This window comes from Dendrobates tinctorius, unplaced genomic scaffold (assembly GCF_039654945.1).
Source record: "Dendrobates tinctorius isolate UK_male_01 unplaced genomic scaffold, ASM3965494v1 ptg000097l, whole genome shotgun sequence".
Taxonomy (NCBI): Eukaryota; Metazoa; Chordata; class Amphibia; order Anura; family Dendrobatidae; genus Dendrobates; species Dendrobates tinctorius.
Genome location: NW_027361765.1, coordinates 20,087,637 through 20,107,856, shown reverse-complemented (window position 1 = coordinate 20,107,856; position 20,220 = coordinate 20,087,637). Strand labels below are relative to the sequence as shown.

Sequence of the window (20,220 nt, the reverse complement as noted above, 5' to 3'; positions counted from 1 at the left end):
CTCTGGGCAGTATACAACCTAAGTTCCTTTTGACAATTACTCTGATCTGCTCCTTGTCCACATTTTCCACTAAGGCTTTTGTGGATTCAGAAGCAGCTCTGAATCTGATGGATTTGGACTTTGCTAAACGTTGTGGTTTGTCCATGACGCCTCTGCAGATGCCCATTCCTTTGAGGGGTATTGATGCCACTCCTTTGGCGGAGAATAAACCTCAGTTTTGGACCCAGGTGATAATGTGAGTTGCCCCAGACCACCAAGAAAATTGTAAATTTTTGGTGCTGCATAATTTGCATGATACTATTGTTCTGGGGTTCCCCTGGTTGCAAGCTCATAACCCAGTTTTGGATTGGAAATCTGTGTCTGTGGTGAGTTGGGGTTGCGGGTGTGTGCTTAGGGACGCTCCTGTTTTCTCCACCTCTCCTCAGTCTCATGATATTCCTGATTATCTGGCTGATTTCTCTGATGTTTTTAGTGAGAGTAAGTCTGCATCTTTGCCTCCTCATAGGAGTTATGACTGTGCAATTGAGTTGATGCCTGGGTGTAAATTTCCCAAGGGTCGGCTTTTCAACTTATCTGTACCCGAACATGATGCTATGCGATCCTATATTAAGGAGTCGTTGGAGAAGGGTCATATTAGACCATCCTCGTCACCGTTAGGCGCTGGTTTTTTTATGTGGCCAAGAAAGATGGTTCATTAAGACCGTGTATTGATTATCGTTCCCTTAACAAGATGACGGTTAAATATCAGTACCTGTTACCTATGATGTCTGATTTATTCTCCAGAGTTCAGAGTGCCTGCTGGTTTACTAAGCTTGACCTCAGGGGGGCGTATAATCTTATTCACATCAAGCACGGGGATGAATGGAAGACGGTGTTTAATATTCCGGAGGGACATTTTGAGTACCTGGTGATGGCTTTTGGGCTCTCTAATGCCCCTTCTGTCTTCCAATCCTTTATGAATGATATTTTCCGAGACTTTTTGGATAAGTTTTTGATCATCTATCTGGATGATATTTTGATCTTTTCTAGTGATTGGGATTCCCATGTGGAACATGTCCGGACTGTGTTCCGGATTTTGAGGGAGAATTCCCAGTTTGTTAAGGGATCGAAGTGCCTCTTTGGTGTACAGAGGATTTTATTTTTGGGATTTATCTTGTCTCCATCGACTATTAAAATGGTCCCGGCCAAGGTACAGGCCATTTATGATTGGGTTCAGCCTACTTCTTTGAAGGCTCTCCAGAAGTTTTTGGGTTTTTCTAATTTCTATCGTAAATTTATAGGTAATTTTTCTGGTATTGTCAAACCACTGACTGATCTGACCAAGAAGGGCGCTGATGTGCTGAATTGGTCTCCTGAGGCTGTCTCAGCATTTCAGGAGCTTAAGCGGAGATTTACTTCAGCTCCAGTTTTACAGCAACCTGATATTTCAATTCCATTTCAAGTGGAGGTGGACCCTTCTGAGATTGGTGCAGGAGCTGTGTTGTCCCAAAAAGACCCTGTAACTGCTAAGATGAATCCCTGTGCCTTCTTTTCTCGAAAGTTTTCCCCATCTGAATGCAACTATGACATGGGGAATCGGGAACTGTTGGCCATGAAATGGGCATTTGAGGAGTGGAGACATTGGTTGGAGGGAGCTAGACATCAATTTGTGGTCCTCACCGATCACAAGAATCTGATTTTTCTGGAGTTGGCCAAACGCTTGAATCCTAGACAGGCTAGATGGGCCTTGTTTTTCACGCGTTTTAATTTTGTGATCTCTTTTCTTCCGGGCACTAAGAATGTTAAGGCAGACGCCTTTCTAGGAGTTTCTTTGCTGATTCTCTTAATGTGACCGATCCTTCTACTATCCTAGGTGAGGGGGTAGTTCTTTCTGCCATTTCACCCGATTTGAGACGCGCCCTGGAGGAATTTCAGGAGGATATACCTGAGCGTTGCCCTATGGGAAGATTGCATGTTCCTGACCAGTGGAAAAAGAGAGTGATGTCTGAAGTCCATTACTCCGCATTGTCTAGTTATCCGGGTATTTTTGGTACCAGAGATTTGGTGAGTCGGTCATTTTGGTGGCCTGCCTTATCTCGTGATGTCAGGAATTTTGTACAGTCTTGTGGGACTTGTTCTTGGTCTAAACCCTGTTCTCGTTCTAGTGGGTTGCTGATGCCCCTGCCGGTGACCAAGAGGCCATGGACCCATATCTCAATGGATTTTATTTCTGATCTTCCTGTCTATCAGAGAATGACTGTTATCTGGGTGATTTGTGATAGATTTTCGAAGAAGGTCCATCTTGTACCACTCCCAAAGTTACCATCTTCCGCTGAGTTGGTGCCCTTGTTTTTACAACAGGTGGTTCGGTTACACGGGATTCCTGAGAACATTGTGTCCGATAGAGGGGTCCAGTTTGCTTCCAGATTCAGGAAAGCCTTTTGTTCCAATCTGGGAATTCAGTTATCCTTCTCCTCCGCGTTTCATCCCCAGACCAATGGGCAGACTGAGAGAACAAACCAGACCCTGGAGTCTTATTTAAGATGTTTTATATCTGCTAATCAAGATGATTGGGTCTCATTTTTGCCCTTGGCCGAATTTGCGCTGAACAATAGAGCTAGTTCTGCCACTCTGATGTCACCCTTTTTCTGTAATTTTGGGTTTCTTCCTCGATTCTCTTCAGGGCAAGTGGAATCTTCGTCCTGCCCAGGTGTGGACACTGTGGTTGTGAGAATGCAGCAGATATGGGACCAAGTGGTGGATAAGCTGTCACTCTCTCAGGAAAAGGCCCAGCGTTTTTCCTACCGGCGCAGGACCATTGGTCCCCAAGTGGGTGATATGGTTTTGCTGTCGTCTAAGAATATTCCTATTAACGTTGCATCTCCAAAATTTAAGCCCAGATTTATTGGACCTTATAAGATTTTGGAGATTCTTAATCCTGTTTCTTTTCGATTGGCTCTTCCAGTTACGTTCAAAATCTATAACGTAATTCACAAGTCACTGTTGTAGAGGTTTGTTGAGCCAGTAGTTCCTGTGGCGGCACCTCCTGATCCTGTATTGATTAAAGGCAATGTGGAATATGAGGTAGAGAAAATATTGGATTCTCGTTTGGTTAGACGGAGACTCCAGTATTTGGTCAAATGGAAGGGTTATGGCCAGGAGGATAATTCTTGGGTCTCTGCCTCTGATATTCATGCCAATAAATTGGTTCGTGCTTTTCACCGGGCCCATCCTGATCGGCCTGGTGGCATGGATGAGGGTTTGGTGACCCCTCCTCAAGGGGGGGGTACTGTCATGAACTCATTTTCTGCTCCACCAGTTGAGAGTTCCCCTTCCGTTCTCCCTCTGGTGGTGACAGGAGGTAGTGCTGTTGGTTTAAGTGGTAGTGATCTACCACCTGATGAGGAAGATAACGATTGGATCTCTGGAGTATAAGACTGGATATAAGACAGCCTACGCCCTATCCGGGTGCTGGTAATTCAGTCTGCTTCTCAGGTCCTGACTTCAGCTCTCTTCCAGTCTTCTCAAGTTAAGTTTGTTTTTTGCTAATGTTAACACTTTTGCTTGTTGGTCAATTCAATTTTTTGTGTAATCAGCCTGCCCCTGCTGGGGTTATGCTGAAATTCCACTCCTATTAATCAGTATTTGCCAACCTGCTTTTTGTCCCTCTTTTTTGCTCTGTCTCAGAATATTTCAGAGTGCTGATATAGGGGGGCGTGGTCTTGGCTCTGAGCATGTAGGAGGCAAGAGCTCTAAGCTCCCACAGTCACACACTAAAGCAACAAAAAAGCATGCAAAGGGTTAACAAAAAACCCATACTGGACCCTATTCTATTCCTGAAACTCTGGTGCACATTCTGAGCCTAAAACTAGGACACTGGTCCAAAGGAGACCGAAGATATGAACTTTTAAAAGTTTGGGACAGTAGTGGTGTAGGAGAAGCAGAGGGACATCACCCTCCCACCATTTGCCTTCCTGGAAGTGACTGGAGTGCTACTGTGGGCTGTATGTAAGCCAGGACTGATCTGGAGGCTCATCGCCAGTAATAAGGACAATAAGGACTTTATTTGGAATCCTCCTGGTAAGGCACAACTTGATTCTAACTGCCTGCAATGTTTTTTGCATGTGGGGTGTAGAGGATAATGGCATTGCTGCGGCGGAGGGATACGGAACTATGTACAATCTCCCCTCTGGATTTCTGACTGAGTGCCGCCGAAATCAGGAAGTTTCACGGCCAGGGTGAGGAGAGCGGGGGCAGAGGAGCTGATCTGGACCCTTTCTGGACTGACACACCAAGGATATAAGCAGAGGACACTGGCGGGGACTACTTTCTTGTCACAGAGCAGAGAGGCGGAGGGATACCACTGGACCCATTGAACAGACATCAGAACGGCTAAGAACAGCATTCCACAGCCACATTGAGGACAGGACAGGGGGCGACAAGCACAGGGGGAGCCTCTGAAGACAGCAGAGGTGAGGCACACCCGAGTTTGGGCCACTAGATCCGGCTGCTGATTAGTACTCACAGCCACAATAGAGTTCAATGGGAAGTAGATCCGTCCGCTCCTAGCTTCCAGCCTGTCAGCACTGAGCAGACCTGACGTCACAGGCCCTGCAGCGTTCAGTCAGCGGTCTCCCCTGTGACAGGCACAGATACTCCCACCAACTGTACAACACAGCAGAGACTTAACCACAGGGGTACTGGGGAAAGGACACAAGCATCTGGGAGGCACTCTTTATCCCCATATAGCATCCCTAGGGATTGTTCACTGGCTGCTTTCAGCATATGAGCGGCGCAGGCATACAATATAACAGAGTCTGCAGTTCATGGCTGGTGGTCCTGGTGCCTGGTATCCATCTGACCAGTGAATCATAACAGAAGATTACCTTTATTTCAACTGAGGATCAGAGACACAGTGGGCTGCTGATGTTGATACTGCAGAATTGTGTGACTTTACTCGCTCTCACTAAGGGTCTCTCAGTTAACTCCTTTGGGAAACTTGCTTTTTGACCATTTTTCTTAACTTGTTTGAATAATTTAAAGGGGTCATAGATCTGATGTCTGGGAAGGGTTTGTGGCAAACCAAGATGCAGTCAGGTAGGGGCAGAGCTTCCAATAGCCCACACAGGGTCACGAGGCACAATTTTGGGGCACACTCTAAATCATACAACGATATCTCTAATTTGTTAAGCCCAATAAAATCTAGGTCACCCCTGAAAGGAGACGAGCCAAAAGCGCCTTATCTAAAAAAATCTCAGAACCCTGCATCTGTCAAAGTTGCAAAAGGGGGATCAGGTACTAATAGCTAATTGACCAAAACCCTATCTAAAACACAACCTGAAACGCCTCAAAAAAATAAAAATTTAGGGGGCAACATTAAACCCCCCCTCCAATTGAGACTCTTACGGAGGAAATGGACACTTCCAAATCAAACAAAAGGAAGGGACCAAACGATCGGGGAAACACTGGGAGTCTCTCATCTGAGGACTCCGACAGTGTCTCAGCTGACTATATTCCAAACACAAGCCCTGAATGGCAGAAGCCTAGGAGGGATAATGGAGGTCCATTCCCTTCGTTTGAGGCTCCTCCTCCATCCATTAACCTGGGGGAATACAAGGGGTCCAACAAGCAAGCCACTAAAGGATTCATGGCGGATCTCTTCCAGTCCTTCAGTGATGCCCTAAAAATAGGGTTTGAGACTCAGGCCGAGGCCCTACAGGAAACTTGCAGAAATCTTAGCCAAAAGGATGAGAAATATGAGGTAAAGATGGTACAGGCGGAGAGGGATATAGTTTACCTCTCAAAGGAGAATTCACTCCTCAAAAAGGAGGTTATTTCCCTTAAAAACAAATTGACGGATCTGGAAGACCGAAGCAGGAGAAATAACTTAAAGATACGAGGTATCCCTGTGTCGGTCTCCCAGGCAGATCTCTCTGATTACACCAAAAATTTGTTTAAAAAATTATCGCCAAAATTGACAGAATTAGAAGTCAATATCGATCGTATACACCGCCTCCCACATCCCAAAGGGGTCCCACAGGAAAAGCCCAGGGACACTATCCTCAGGGTCCATTTCTTTGAAACCAAGGAGAAGGTTTTAAAATGTTTGCAAGAGAGAGGTTCACCTCCTGAGCCTTATAAGGATCTTAAGATTTTCCAAGACTTTTCCAAAGAGACTATGGACGCAAGAAGCTCCTTCAGAGATCTGACCTCTAAACTTAGGGAACTTAGAGTGTCATATAGATGGGGTTTCCCTACCAAGCTTTTAGTCTGGTATAAAGATAAACACTACCCCATCTATACTCCACACGAGGGTCAGAGGTTTCTTAAATTCCTGATGGATGAGCCATCCTTTAGAGATAGGGATTAGGATTGATCTTTGTCATATGTTTGAATTTATTTGGGGGTCACTATTATTTCCTTTTCCTGAACATGAATATTAGTACCCATAATTACAGTTTATCGTTGTCACTGTGGGAACTTGCCACTTAATTTTTTTTCTCGTTTTTCCCCCGATCTAAGGTGAGACACCAACCAGTTTGGAGTCCTCCAGGAGAACTCTCAAGTTCTTAATTTTTTTTGTCTGTATTTCATTGTTCTATTTGTTTCCCTTTCTTGTTTTGATATTGCATTCTAGCGATGAAAATTTTATCGTACATTGTTAGGGGGCTCAACAGTCCAAATAAGAGGTATGCGGTATGGAAGGAGATCAACCAAACCCGGGTCGAATTGGTATGCCTTCAGGAGGTTAAACTGGCTTCCGATCGACACTCGGTCTTCCAGCACAAGAACTTCCCACACATGTACAAGTCACTCTCCACAAAGAAAAAGGCTGGGGTCATCACATTGGTAGGTGGCACCGTTCCTTTTCAGCTCATCAAAGAAATACCAGACTCCTTGGGCAGGTTTCATATACTCATATGCTTACTCCATGAAAGGCCATGCACAATAGTGAATGTATACGCACCCAACAAGGGACACATTCGTTTCTTGAACAAGCTTATCAAAAAAATCGACAAAGTTAAAACAGGCGAACTCATCTTATTGGGCGACTTTAATATTGTCCCAGATAGCTGCATTGATTCATCCTCTTTAGTTCGCCACAAGGTCCCAGCTTTAAAAAACTGGTTAATTCAAAATGAGCTTTATGATGCTTTCAGCTGCTTGAATACATCGTCACGTGAGCATACCCACTTTTCAGATGTACATAAGACAACTTCCAGGATAGATCTTCTACTTACTAACATATTCACTCTGTCCAAAATTAAGGACATTCGCTTCATGCAGAAGTCCGTCTCGGATCATACCCCGGTTCTCATTGACTTCCTTGTGGGGCCTCCCCCTGACAAACCATTCCGCTGGAAGCTTAACTCAGCTTTGCTATATATACCAGAGTACAAACAAGAGATAGAATACGCTCTCTTAAACTACTTCAAGGAAAACATACCTGGTGAAGTAGATCAGTTCACGGTCTGGAATGCCCATAAAGCGGTCCTGAGGGGGTGTCTTATGCAAATTCTTTCTAAACATAAGAAGAGAAATAGGGAAAATATTACAAACCTACAGGCCCAAATTAATGATCAAGAGAAAAAACAAACAAACTTAAAAGTTCCTTCCCAGACCGTCCAGGCTGAGATTTTGAGACTTAGACAGAGTTTGAGATCTGAAATCTACCAGGAATATGATGCAGTCATCAAAGCATCTAGGTACAAATCGTATGCGTCTCTTAACAAGCCTACCAGGTTTATAATGAGGAAATTAAAAAGAGAAAGATTTAAAAGGAGAATAAATAAGATAGTATCTCCCTCGGGTGACCCCAAAACTCACCCTAGGGACATTGTCAACTCGTTTGCAGAATTCTTTAAAAATCTCTATAACCTGAAAGATGACCCCCAAACACTGGTGGTTAACTCAAATTTTGTAGATTCTTTAATACAGAGTATCGATCTACCAAGAGTCGATGAGCTGGACTTGAATTATGTCAATAGCCCCTTTACAGAGAGAGAAATTGTTGACATTATCAATGCGGTACATTATCTTCTTCATTATATTCTTGACATTATCAAGAAACTGCAGTCCCAAAAATCACCAGGGCCGGATGGCTTCTCTGGAGACTACTATAAATCCTTTTCAAAAGTTCTGGCTCCACAGCTGGCTTCCGTCTTTGATCTGGCGTCCTCTCGGGGTTCCTTCCCAAAGGAGATGTTAGAGGCAACAATTATCATGATTCCAAAGGAGGGGGGGACCCCGAGAGGATACAGAGCTATAGGCCAATATCGCTCATAAATAGCGATATTAAAATCTACTCAAAGATCATTGCAAACTGATTAAAAAACATCCTTCCACGTCTGTTGGCGGATGATCAAATAGGCTTTACAGAGGGCCGCCAGGCCTCAGACGGAACTAGAAGGGTGTTGAATCTGATAAATTTAGCTGAGAACCCAAACTGCTTTTCTGGCACTGGACGCCGAGAAGGCGTTTGATAGGCTAAACTGGCTTTACTTAAAAGCAGCTCTCGCTAGATTTGGCTTTGACGAGAAGTTTCTATCAACAGTCTTCGCCTTGTACTCGGGTCCTAGTGCCAGGATTTATGCAAACAATTTCCTCTCCGACCCATTCGACATTACCAATGGCACGAGACAGGGGTGCCCCCTGTCCCCCCTTCTATTTGTGCTTGCCATAGAGCCCCTAGCTGAAAAAATAAGAATAAACAATGATATTAAAGGCTTTGAACTGCCATCACGAAATTTTAAAATTGGATTATTCGCAGATGATCTATTCCTCACGCTACTGGATCTTGCAAACTCCATTAAAGCCCTTTCAGTTGAACTAGAAAAATTCTCTAGAGCATCTTATTTTAAGATAAACCCAAACAAATCAAAATTTATAACTCTAAACATGAAACAATCTGAAATTAACAAAATAAAGGCCCAAACCCAGTTCATTTGGGAGGAGAAAGAGATTGTCTATCTAGGGATTAGAATAGCTGGATCAATCCAAGCCACAGTTAGGGCCAATTTAGACAGCATTATAAAGACTATTACAGGCGATCTCTCCTTTTTGGCTCAGCTAGAGACTTCCATCTTTGGGAAGATTCTGGCAGTCAAAACTTTTATCCTTCCCAAAATTTTATACATATTTAGGACTTTACCAGTTAGCGTTCTGCGCCAAACCATTGATAAAGCTCAAGAGCTCATCCGACTATTTATTTGGAAAGGTAAAAAAGCAAGAATATCTGCAGACTTGATGTACAAAAATAAAAAACTTGGGGGCGCAGGACTGCCCAACATATACGCTTATTATCAGGCCTCGCTCATTAAACAGAGCTGGCACTGGTTTACTGAAAACATGACGCATCCAGCTTGGTATGGCTTGGAGAGAGATGCTAGTGATAGAGGTTCATTGCAAAAGCTTTTCTTTAACTTCCTTCTGCAAAAGCCCAGTACGAACTCATCTCATCCTATATTCCTGCCGATAATCTCAGCCTGGAGGGATCTCATTAAGCCGACTAAAAATATCAAAAAAGCAGAGCAAATCTTAAAGTTGCCTCTTTCTTCATTGGCACTGATGGATGATCTCCCGATACCGGAGGTTTGGGGGAAATCTGGAATTAAAAGGGTGGGGGATGTTTTTAGTGGAGTGGAGTTCCTGAAATTCGGTGAGATCAGGGTTAAATATAATTTACCATCATCTGAGCTAGTCTTTTACACCATGTTGAAAGACAGAATTTGGAAATTCATAAAAGGGAAGACTTTGAATTATGAAATGCTAACTTCACTGTTGTGCAACCTTAAAAATAAAAACCTCTGGAGTCTGCGTAATTTGTATAGATCTGTCGTCAAAGACCTAACGAGCCACAAAAACATACATGAAGAGAAGGGAGTCCGATTTTGGTGCTGATATCCGTCTCGAGAACTGGAACGATGCCATCAAAAACACTTACAATTCCAACATATCAATGGGTCTTCATGAGAGTTATTTCAAATTGTTAAATAGGTGGTACTATACCCCGACGAGGTTATCGCATTTTAAAACAGAGCTATCTTCCTTGTGCTGGAGAGATTGTGGACACCAAGGGAACCTCTACCATATTTCCTGGGGTTGTTCAAAAATCAAAAACCTCTGGCTTCAAGTCACACAGCACATTAACCTCATTGCTAAGGACTTCACAATTACACCCGAAAGAGCACTTCTTTCATTAGACATGGAACAATTTGATGATTCGGTAAGACACATTATCATACACATCCTCTTAGTGACCAAGACCATGTTAGCACAATGGTGGAAGAAAGCAGAGGTTCCCAAGTTTTCTGACATACTTGACAAGATAGGCCAACACAGCGATCTAGAACACAGATTTGCGATTAACAACAATCACATTCACAAATACTCAAAAAAATGGAAGACCTGGAACAACAAATTTCATATCAAATAGACTTAACAAGAGGCACTATATTTTGAAGTTTAAACCTGGGCACTTTAGTACTGGGATGCTGTATCTCCTTCCAAGAATGTTACCCCATAATAAGGATTGTCCATTTTTTTTTCTCTTATGTTGTTATTCGATATATGTTATTCTATGCCTATTTGTGGGTTCTCTAGTTTTTAATTTTTTTTTCCGTACCTGTACAAGGTTGTTTATTCCCCACTCCCTTCCCTCCCTTCCTACCTTCCTTTCCCTACCCTGTTTATTTCTAAAAAAACAATAAAATTATTTGAAAACAGAGTGCTTATATAGGTTTAGAAGTCTAGTGACTTCAGGGTTAATTTTGCTATCAGAAGTGTTGGACAATATTTTTGTAGGTTTTTTTGGGCAGATTGTAGACAGTGTCTTTCCTTTTCTGTCCTTTTTAGTTAGCTGGGCCCCATCGTTTGCTCAGCCTATTTTTCTGCCTTTGTTTGTATTTTCATCTTGTTTCACCGTTAATACATGTGGGGGGCTATCTTTCCTTTGGGGTCTGCTCTGGGGCAGTTAGTTTTCCTCTTTTCCTGCTTTAGGCTTATGTAGTTCTCCGGTTGTGACGAAGCCTCTAGGACCAACGTAGGAACGCTCCACAACTGCTGCTAGTTGTGCGGGTAAGATCAGGGATCTGCAATCTGCATAGTTACCAACTTCTCTGGTTTTCTGAGACTTAGCTTGTTGTCTTTTTTTCCTCCTCGGTTTCCCACTCATAACACATCCACTCAGGACCGTCTTATGGGCGTTCCAGACCGTGAACTGATCTACTTCACCAGATACATTTTCCTTGAAGTAGTTTAAGAGAATGTTTTCTATCTCTTGCTTGTACTCTGGTATATATAACAAGGCTGGGTTAAGTTTCTAGCGGAATGGCTTGTCAGAGGAAGGACCCACGAGGAACTCAGCGAGAACCGGGGCATCATCCGAGATGGTCTTTTGCATGAACTGTATATCCTTAATTTTGGTTACAGTAAATATATTCGTAAGTAGTAGATTGATTCTAGATGCTGTCTTATGTACATCTGAAAAGTGAGAATACTCACGAGACGATGTTTTCAAGCAACGAAAAGCATCATAAAGCTCATTTTGAATTAACCAGTTTTTTAAAGCTGGAACCTTATGGTGAACTAATGAGGATGAATCAATGAAACTATCTGGGACAATATTAAAATCACCTAGTAAGATGAGATCGCCTGTTTTGACTTTGTCTATTTTTTGATTAGCTTGTTCGAGAATCGAATGTGTCCCTTGTTAGGTGCGTATACATTCACTATTGTGCATGGCCTTTCATGGAGTAAGCATATGAGTATATGAAACCAGCCCAATGAGTCTGGTATCTCTTTGATGAGCTGAAAAGGAACGGTGCCACCTACCAGTGTAATGAACCCAGCCTTTTTCTTTGTGGACAGTGACTTGTACATGGATGGAAAGCTCTTGTGCTGGAAAACTGGGTGTCGATCGGAGGCCAGTTTAACCTCCTGGAGGCATACCAATTCAGCATGGGTTCGGTTGATCTCCTTCCATACCGCATACCTCTTATTTGGACTGTTGAGCCCCCTATCATTGTATGATAAGATTTTCATCGTTAGAGTGCAATATCAAAACAGAATAATTGAAACAAGCTAAACAGTGAAATACAGAAAAAAAAATTAGGAACTTGAGAGTTCTCCTGGAGGACTCCAAACAGGTTGGTGTCTCACCTTGGTGTGGGGGAAAAAGTGAGAAAAAATTAAGTGGCAAGTTCCCACAGTGACATCAATAAACTGTAAATATGAGTCATAAGATATTCATATTCAGGAAAAGGAAATTAATAGTATACACCATGTAAATTTGAACATAAGATAAAAATCAGTCCTAATCCCTATCCCTAAATGCTGTTTCATCCATCAGAAATTTAAGGAACTTATGACCCTCATGTGGAGTGTAGATGGGGTAGTTTTTGTCATTATACCAGATTAATAGCTTGGCAGGGAAACCCCATCTATATGACACTCTGAGCTCTCTAAGTTTAGAGGTCAAATCTCTGAAGGACCTCCTTGCGTCCATTGTCTCTTTGGAGAAGTCTTGGAAAATCTTTAAATCTTTATATGTCTCTGGAGGTGAACGTCTCTCTCAGAGATTTTAGTACCTTCTCCTTGGTCTCAAAAAAATGGACTTCGAGGATAGTGTCCCTAGACTTTTCCTGTGGGACCCCTTTTGGAAGTGGGAGGCGGTGTATACGATCAATATTTACTTCTAATTCTGTCAATTTTTGCGATAGTTTTTTGAATAAATTTTTAGTGTATTCTGAAAGATCTGCCTGGGAGACCGACTCAGGAATACCTCATATTTTTAAGTTATTTCTCCTGCTTCGGTCTTCCAGATCCATTAATTTGTTTTTCAGGGAAATAACCTCCATTTTGAGGAGAGAATTTTCCTTTTAGAGGTAGACTATGTCCCTCTCCACATGTACCATCTTTACCTCATATTTCTCAACCTTTTGGATAAGATTCCTGCAAGTTTCCTGTAGGGCTTTAGCCTGAGTCTCAAACCCTATTTTTAGGGCATCACTGAAGGACTGGAAGAGATCCGCCATGAATCCTTCGGTGGCTTGTTTAATGGACCCCTTGTATTCCCCCAGGTTAATGGATGGAGGAGGAACCTCAAATGAAGGAAATGGACCCTCAGCGTCCCTTCTAGGCCTCTGCCTTTCAGGGCTTGTGTTTGGAGTATAGTCAGCTGAGACACTGTCGGAGTCCTCAGAAGAAAGACTCCCGGTGTTTTCCTGATCGTCCGGGCACTTCCTTTTGGTTGATTTCGAAGTGTCCATTTCCTCTGTGAGGGGCTGATTTGGAGGAGGAGTTTTAATGTGTCCCCCCAAATTTTTCTTTTTTTGAAGTGTTTCAGGTTGTGTTTTAGGCAGTGTTTTGGTCAATGGGTTATTGATACCTGATCCCCCCTTTTGCAGCTTTGACAGGTGCAGAGTTATGGGATTGTTTTATATAAGGCATTTTTGGCTCACCTCTTTTCAGAGGTGACCTAGATTTTGTGGGGCTTAACACATTAGGGATATCCTCATAGGATAATGAATATGCCCCCAAATTGTGCCTCATCACCCTGTGTGAGCTATTATTAATTCTGCCCCTGCCCGACTGCATCTTAATTTGCCACGCAGTCTTCCCTGGCTTCAGATCTATGACCCTTTTAGCTTGATCAATCAGGCAAGTTAAGTAAAATGGTCTAAAAACAAGCTTCAGAAAAGGAGTCAACTGAGAAACCCTCAGTAAGAGCTCCAAAAGTCACACAATTCCTCAATAATATTGCAATCAGTCCACTGTAGCTCTGAACCTTGCTTGAAGAGTGGATAATCCTTTATTATGGTGCGCTGCACAGATGAGTATAGGGCACCGGGGCCACCAGCCAGAAACTGTGGTCACTATAGTGTTATAAGTCTGCACCGCTGGTAAGTGCAGAATAGTCAGTATTCCTTTATTGTGTGGGGATAGTGAGGGCCCTCCCCGCAGTCTATATCCTTCTCCCCAGTACACGTGGGGTTAACTGCCTGCTGCGCCACACAGTATAGCGGGAGTATAGCTGAGCCTGTAGTACCCGGGGCCACTTGCTGTGTGCTGCAGGGCCTATGATGTCAGCTTTCTGCAATGCTGACAGGCTGGACACAGCCGGAATTACTTCCCATTGAGTTCTATTGGGGCTATGATCAGTGTGCAGCGTCCGGTTCTAGTGACCGGATTTCAGTTGTGCCTCACCTCAGCAGTTTTTAGAGGCTCCCCCAGTGCTAGTCGCCTCTGATCCGGTCCTTTATGAGGCTGTATAGTGCTGTTCTTGGCCGATTCCGGGGTCTGGTCCTAGAGGTCCGGTGGTATCCCTCCGCCCTTCAGCTCCGTGGCAAAGAAAGAGTCCCCTCCGGTGTCTTTGCTTTCCTCTTCAGCGTGCCATGCTAGAATATGTCCAGGGAAGCTCCTCTGTCCATGCTAACCTCACCTGTTGTGAGTTCATTTTCCCCTTCATTACTGAGGCCCGAGGAACTCCCTCTTCTGGTAAAGAAAGGTAGTGAGCCTGATTATCAAACACCTGAGGCTGATGATGATGACTGGCTGAGTGGAGTTACTGACTGGATATAAGGCTGCCGACGCCCTTCTGCCCTGCGGGTGATTTCTCTGTGGGATCCTTGGAGACCAGTCTGAATTCCTGCTCCTCTAAAGCTAAGTTTGCTGCTCGGCCTTTTGCATTGGTGATTTGACTTTGTTTTGCTTTGTTTTTCTGGATTTCTGCCATTCCCTGCTGGGTGTGCTGAATTCCTTTAGCTCTGTCTTCTGAAAATACCTGAGTGCTGATTTAGTTTTTGAAGCCTAGCTGCTTCAGGGCCTTTTTCATATCAGCTTGTTGGCTTATGTCTTTGATAGGGTTTTGGCAGATTGCAGACAGCAGCCTTCCTGTCCTTTCCTATGTAGTTAGCTTGGGCCCCGTCTTTGCTCAGTCTATCTTTCTGTCTGTGTTAGTGTTTTCATCTTGCTTCACCGTCATTATATGTTGGGGGCTGCCTATTGCTTTGGGGTCTGCTCTGGGGCAGTTTAGATTTCCCCTTTCTTTCTTTAGGCCTATTTAATTCTCCGGCTGTGATCGAGGGGTCTAGGGCATCGTAGGAACCCCCCACAGCTACTGCTAGTTGTGCTGATAGGTTCAGGGGTCTGCAATCTGATAGTTGCCAACTTCTCTGGTTTTCTGGACTTAGCTTGTATTTCTGTTTTTGCCTCCTACGGTGACTCATTCATAACACTCACCCCGATATTACAGCAGTCAGAATTCAGCAGCACTCAGGCATAAATCAGCAGGGATGAACATGCACGAGTCTGTATCCCTCCGCCACAGCCACGCCGTTATCCTCCACACACCGCAGGCAGAAAGCCATGCAGACAGCTGGATTTATGTTGTGCCCTACTGGGGGGATCCAAATATAGTCCTCAGTACCAATAATGATCCTGGCTTCAGTACAGTCTGCGCTGGCACTCCGGTCTCTTCACAGGAGGGCAGATGATGTGGAGTGATGTCCCTCAGCTTCTGCTGCACCGCAGCCATCTAGACTTGTAAAAGCTTATTTCTTCAGTCCTCTTTGTACCAAAGTCCTGCTTTTTTGTCTCAAAATGGGCAACCAAAGTTCATAAGTAAAATATGGTCCAGCAAGGTTATTTTGGTTAACCCTATGCACGCTTATTTTGTAGCTTTAGAATGTGACTGTGGGAGCTTAGAGCACTTGCTGCCTGCATGCTCAGAGCCCGGGCCACACCCCTTTCTGCATGTTTTCTTAATGGCTACTATGATGGTTAGTGATTACAATGCAGTCAACAGCATCACTATTACTGTCATCTTCATGCTGGAGCACACTTTAAATAGTCTAGGTGAGGAGGTGGTGGTGGTGTTCTCTGGGATGAGGAGGAAGCAGAGGAGGATTCCTTTAGGGTTAACAATATCTATAAATTCAGGTCTCACAGGCAGTTGCCATGGGAGGAATAAATGGAGAAGGACGAAGAAAAGGATGAGAAGGAAGAGGTGATGGACGCACAACAGTTAGAAGATGAAGACGATAATGATTCTCTCTGTGTTGTCCATGGTGGTCAGGATTGGATAGAGGAAGAAAGCTTGAGTGTTAACCCATCACCAACACACTGTGGAGTTGGATCTTATGAAAGAAACTAACCCATGAGCACCTTCTTGCAGCACTATCTGCAACATGATTGTTATTGTTACCAGTATAGTTTTGATTCTAAATAGTACTGAAACCTGAATTAGCAGTGTTTTCTATCAACAATAATAAAGGAAATTTTGGAAGTTGCTTCCCACCCTGGAAAGGACGTGCCCATGCTGCAGTATCAAAACATATAAACACAAAGAAAACATGGAGCCTACAATCCATAACAAAAAAAGTCTGCAAAAATCTAAATATGAAAATACTTTTAATTGTACACATACATAAGAACTGACTACAATTATTTAGTTCATGTGATAAACAGAGACAGAGATCAGATGGTACGGATCAAGGTGCACCGGTTATAAGAAAAGCATACCATTACATATTCTCACAGCATGGGCAAAAACCACCATAAACAGCGTATACATCATGATAAAATCATCCATAGTAGTAAAAAAGCATCAAAGAATCATATATATCGCCCGTGCAGTATCAAATATAGTACATGAAGGGCCAGTTTATTATTCTATCCACAGCACATTAGTTCCTTCTCGTATCTCATACCGAGATGTCACCACCCATCTAGTATTAACATGGCTGAATTGCCCAGGGGATAGGGAATGTGGAGGGGATGAGGAGAGTATAGTAATCAATTACCCGTGCTGGAGTCCATGAGCTTGTACGCGCCCCTACGCGCATTTCGCGGTTGCTTCTTCGGGGGGGACCGGATGTACTGGGTGTCCCTCTCATATGTCTTAAATGCCCGGACGAGACTCACCATTGGTGGCGCTTGTCGCGGGTCAGTGGGAGCGGCATCAAGCGATGCCCCCGGCATCAAGATGGCGATGCGATCCACACTGCACCTGCGTGAACCGCGATGTCATACATGCTTCCACGCACCACTACTAGCCAAGAAAGCAGGTGAGCTGATTAACTTTTATTTTTTGCACATATTGTCTGGCTTTTTTACTGTTCTCAACCTGGAGCTAATTTTATCAATGTTTAGAGCATTAGGATCATTGATGACCATTTTTTTGCCCGCTTTTTACTGGCTATAACATGTTTGATTTTGGTGGTTGCGTTTATAATTAAATCGTAGAGCATTTTTTGGACATGAGTCCGGAAAGAGTTTTTAAAGCCGCTAGGCTGTTTTCTGCTGCTGTATCTGCTGAAGATGGGGATGTGTCCCCTGATGATTTTTCTGATAATGGTAAAAAACTGGAGAAACTTATGATTCAAGAGACGAAAGTATGGTGGGATTTTACCACATTGGACAATTATGTTCAAAAAAACATGATTCCAAGAGGGTTACGTCTCAAGAAGATACCGACAACAGTCTATTCACAAGAATTTGTTGGAGACTAGAATAAAATTTTAAGCAGTTTCTCAATTAAACTCATGCAACTCATTATGAAACATGAGGAAGAAAATCTGAAAAAAATTCAGGCTGAAATCACTTCAATAAAGGTAAAGCTTGAAGATAAGGAGACTGAGAAATGCAAAGATTTGTTGTTGAATATTGAGCAAAATATAACTAAACTTGAAAATACCATTATGTCTTGTAAAAAGAGCAAATTCCAACGTGACGTTAATGACTATCAGAATAATCAGGTGTACGAATGGGGAAGGTGGACTAAATCCACATCCACACCTCGCTCTATTTTGAAACAGCATGGCAGATCGACAGAATCACTGGAGCGGCATGTGTCATTTAGCTCCTCAGATGCGGAATCATTAAATAATAGTATGAATGAAGTGTATTATGAGGATCATATGCCAACTGAAGGTTTTCATGTGAAGAACAATTCATACTATAAAAAAACAAAAAGACATTTTTCAAAAAATGGAAAAAGCAGGGTGGGCGTAAGCACAGGTGTGCATACAAGGATGACCACCCGCAACAAAAAGTAACCGCTGACAATTTTTTTTCTTCTTTTAAAGATGTTTTTGATTTTTCCAATGTGCTGAATTTATCCAGTTGTAATTTAACTAAAGAACAGCTTCAGGTTCTCTCGTTGGGACTTAGTTTTGCACCAGATAAATCCTTTGACCTTTTCCAGACACTTTTGGATATTAATCGTTTCATTCGTAACCTCACAGTTAGAAAACATTTTTTTAGTGAGGAATCAGGTGAAACTGGCAATTGTGATGATGTTTCTGTAAATTTATTTGGTGAGTTTATGTTTAAAGAACAACTTGCTATAAAAAATCTTGAGGAGCTGAATAAGGAGGGTATGGAGTAAAACAAATCAGTGAACCAGGCTCAATATTTATTAACGAAAAATCCATATTTCTATCCAGTCAGCTCCAGGTCTAACTGTATGGAAAAATTCCAGTGTACTATTTAGCGTGATCTTAGATCACTTTATCAGTCCACCCTATCTAATGATAATAAGATTAAGTGTAATCTGAATTTTCAGCAGCGCGAAGCGCTTAAAGAAATTAAAAACATGTCTCTAATTGCTATAAAAAAAGCTGATAAGGGTGGCCTGACTGTTGTAATGGATACGGAAGTATATCAACAACAAATTGAAAGCCTGTTAAAAGATGATTCTACCTATGTACGATTAGCTGCAGATCCTACAAATAAATTCCAGCAGGAATTATATAGATTTGTTGATGAGGGATTTGCACTTGGGGTATTAACTAAAAGTCGATCAGAATACATTAAAGTTGAACACTCAGTGGTTCCAATATTGTACGGTTTACCAAAGTGAATAAAAATGTGAATCCTCCCCCAATGCGCCCAATAGTATCGGGCATTGGTTCCCTTATGGAACATTTAAGTCATTGGCTTGACTCCCTTTTAGAACCCCTGTGCATTCGCACAGCAGGTTTTCTGAGGGATTCAAAAGAAGTTTTGAATCAATTGTCTAAAATCATATGGGAAAAAAACTTTCACTGGTTAGGATGTGACGTTATTTCTTTGTACACATCCATACCGCAACATATCATGATCAAAGCGGTTCAATTCTATCTGGATAAATATAGTGATTATTCCAAGGATTTAAAGGGAAGGTGCCGCAATTTTATATAATTTGCAAAAAAATAGTAAGTAACAAAACATGTTGTTTCAGCAAATGTTGTACTAACCAGGATTTATGGTTTGTTTGTAATAATGTTTTAATGTAGCCACTGGGCGCTGCCATCTTGATTTGCAGATCTGTGGAGGACTCATACAGTCTGCAAATATGGCCGTCCCTGGACATAGGAGACTGCGGACGGCTCCCAACCCACATTGCAGCCTCATTAGCAGTGAACTGGGCACGCCCCTGTGGGCTGCACCATTCACTGCTGTAGGTGTGGCTGGGCGCCATTTTACTGTAGCCCAGTGCTATCTGCTGAGCTCCACTTACCCTCTATCACAGGACCACTTGTGGCATAACAGGTCCTGTGTTGTGAGGAGAGGCTGTAGATATGGAGAAGATGGTCAGCAGAGGAGAGAAGCGCTCACTGGAGCCGGAGGATGGAGAGTGGTGAGTTTCCTCTATGCTCCCCTGTCCTGCTTACTCCAGGCTCTGCCCAGTGCTTCCTGCTCTACTGTGTTCTTCTGCTCTGTCTCCGCCTCCTCACTCACAGCCCCGTGATCTCCGGTAATTTGACACCTTCCTCTCTATGACAGCTTTTATGGCTGTCTGAGGAGGACAGTGACTTATACAGCCCATAGTCTAGTGTATAATTGGGGGGGCTGGAAGTTTCACCAGTGTGGGCATATCTGTAATACTGTCTCCTGTGATACTGCCTGCTGAGCCATGTATCTAATCCTCTCCTGTGTGATACTGCCTGCTGAGCTGTGTATCTAATCCACTCCTGTGTGATACTGCCTGCTGAGCCGTGTATTTAATCCTCTCCAGTGTGATGCTGCCTGCTGAGCCATGTATCTAATCCTCTCCTGTGTGATGCTGCCTGCTGAGCCATGTATCTAATCCTCTCCTGTGTGATACTGCCTGCTGAGTCGTGTATCTAATCCTCTCCTGTGTGATACTGCCTGCTGAGCCATGTATCTAATCCTCTCCTGTGTGATGCTGCCTGCTGAGCCATGTATCTAATCCTATCCTGTGTGATGCTGACTGCTGAGCCGTGTATCTAATCCTCT

The 20,220-nt window shown here is 43.2% G+C and overlaps 1 long non-coding RNA gene across 1 annotated transcript in view; it reads right to left on the bottom strand.

Annotated features, from left to right (window-relative positions):
• Window positions 1–19,701, bottom strand: part of LOC141099000 (uncharacterized) — a 141,406-nt gene extending 121,705 nt beyond the window's left edge. Inside the window, exons 1-2 of the long non-coding RNA XR_012234405.1 lie at window positions 19,481–19,701; window positions 7,427–7,501 (exon numbers count right to left, since the gene is read on the bottom strand). This is a non-coding gene — a long non-coding RNA (uncharacterized lncRNA). The remainder of the gene's footprint in view (window positions 1–7,426; window positions 7,502–19,480) is intronic.
• Window positions 19,702–20,220: the final 519 nt, after the last annotated feature.